Here is a 2,625-nt window from a genome sequence, read left to right as displayed (position 1 = left end):
TATTAGCTGTGTAATTTTGGGAAAGTTTCTTGACCTGAGTCTCAGATTTCTCACTTATAAAAATGAGGATACAGGTACCTACCTCGTAAGATTATTCATATAACATATTCAGTGCACTGCCTGGATCAGAACAAGCACTCGATAGTGACTTATTCCTACTATTATTACCGTAATTATGGCTACCACTATTACCATGTTAGGAAAATCTGCTAGGTGCTAGGGATATAGAGATAAAAAACATAATCTTACCATCTAAAAGCTCAAGACTGAGTAAGGAGGTAGGAATCAAAAAAAATTAGAAGACAGTGTAACACGTATTTGGTAGGGTTTCTTCACCAGAAAGATGGCTACCAGTGATACACTAGAGTGAGACTATATCTATATAGGCTGTGACAAAAACAAAACTAAACTAAACTAAAAAACCATTTTGGAATTGTTGAGTCTCTCACATCCTTACTGGATAGGGGGTCAAGTAGGTAGCTCCAGTTGTTTACCAAGAAATGTATCAGGAAATCTATGTGTTTAGACTTTTTTTTTTTTTAAGGTAGATAGAACGATGATGGCTCTAAACCCTCAGCGTGGGGAAGCCAAGGTTCTGATTAGCCCTCCAGATCCTGCAAAGAACTCATTACTTTGAAATCTGACACCTGGGGCCCAAACTGGCAGAGCCTGAGGTCCATGGAATCAAGGTGGCACTGGGACAGGCTGGACGGGCCTTACTCAGGCTCAGATTCTGACTCTGCACTGACCCTACTGGACAGGTTCCCCATGGGGACAAGGCACGTTGTCTGTTTACTTTACTTTGCTTCTGTAAACGGCTTTGCTGCCTTAACCCCTGAGCCACCTCACATGCAGCAGCTAGTGCCTAGGCTTCTTGTAGCTGTAATCCATTAATCCTCACTGCCTCATCTCACCGGGAATTTGGCCAGGAGCACTTCCTGTTAGAGAGTTCTGGACTGTGGGTGGCCCACCCCAGAAAATAAGCCAAGCACCTTCCAGGAATCAGAGACACATGGCCAGTTTTGCCACATTTACCCTTCTGCCTCAGCCATTAGACTGAGTCGCTAGACTTCCTTTCAGATACCTCTTAAGCACAGAAAATCCTGTATGCATAAAGGAGAAGGCGTTGGAGGTAGGATAGTTTGGACTTCTGGGATACACCTATGACAGGTTTGTGAGGTCTTGAGCATTTGCTCTTTAGGGATGAATTGAGAGGCATAACATTTGTACCCCAAACTGTGTAGGAGGCACCCTGGTTACTTATACACCAAGAGAAGCAGCTGTAAGAGGGGTGTTGGAGGAAGACTTCTGAGAGGTCAGGCCTGAACAGGTTTTCGAAGTATGAGTAGGAGTTTACAGTGGTAGAACAGAGGAAGTTAATCACAGGAAGAACAGCATGCACAAAAACTTTACTACCTGACTACATAAGGTGGTATCTTCAGTGAACTCAAAGTGGGTTTGCCCACTTTGCCACAGATTGTTTTGGTGGATTCGTTTCTTGTTCCAGGGTTTAATAGATAACTTGAATAGCTCTTCACAAAGTACAGGTTTAATGTATGTGCATTTACATTAAGTATTTAGATTATTGCTTGGGGCATGGTTAGCACTCAAACTTCTGATAACTAAATAGCTCAACTTTTTTTTGTGTATCAGACGTACAAATACTTTCAAGCCCAACCAACAACCGTCCTTTCCTGTTTTCTACTCTTGTCTGCCCCAATACCCACCCTTCAAAATTCCTAAGCAATTTCTTTTTTTATTTTTATTCTTATTATTTATAAAGGGAGCGCGGGATTGGGGGCTAGGAGAGGGGCAAAGGGAGGAGAGAGAGACTCTTAAGCAGCTTGGAGCCCCACGTGAGCCTGGATCTCAGGGTCCTGAGATCATGATCAGAGACACAATCAAGAGTTGGACGCTGTATACCCCCCGCAAAAAAAGTTGGACGCTATGACTAAGCCACCCAAGCACCCGCAAACACTTAATTTCAAAAGCCAAACATGTTAAGAGACCAGTCTAAGATAGGTGCAGTATAAAACATGCAAAACGGAAAGGCTTTAAATGTTTCCGGTCTGGGGATAATTATAGGGAAACAAATAATACCTAAAACAGAGTCTAGAGGATTTTCGTCTGTTACTTCCGAAGTCCCATTTCAGAGATTTGTTTTTAAATAATCGCATTTGACTCTCCAAGAACCCTGCCCTCAGCAGATGGCCACACGTTCGAGGCGGCACCGAGAATCGTGAGGGCGTGCGGCACCGGGCTAGGTGTGGCGGTTCCCACAGCGAGTGCCACGTAACCACCGCGCTCCCACTAATTTGACACCTAGGGCAGGCTAGGGGCAGCGTAGGCCGGCGCGGATATTAGGGCAGAAGACGCGGGTGGGAGCAGAAGCAACGGAGCCGTGAGGTCTCGGGCCGGTGGACAGACACCCGGGAGGAAGGAGCCGCGTGGAGCGCGAGAAGGATGCGAGGAGAGGAACGTCACGCGGCCCCGTACCTCCCCGGGGCGCTGGGTCCAATGGGAGGAGGGCGCGAGCCGCACCTCAACCTGCCCGAGGACGTCACGACGCCGAGGAGGACGCCGGGCCAATGGGAGGCTGTCACGGGCAGGGGCGGGGCCCCGAGG

Source organism: Eumetopias jubatus, unplaced genomic scaffold (assembly GCF_037043125.1).
Source record: "Eumetopias jubatus isolate StellerSeaLion01/CBP00866 unplaced genomic scaffold, mEumJub1_p1.0 scaffold_2, whole genome shotgun sequence".
NCBI classification, from domain to species: Eukaryota; Metazoa; Chordata; class Mammalia; order Carnivora; family Otariidae; genus Eumetopias; species Eumetopias jubatus.
Note: the sequence above shows the minus strand (reverse complement) of the source record.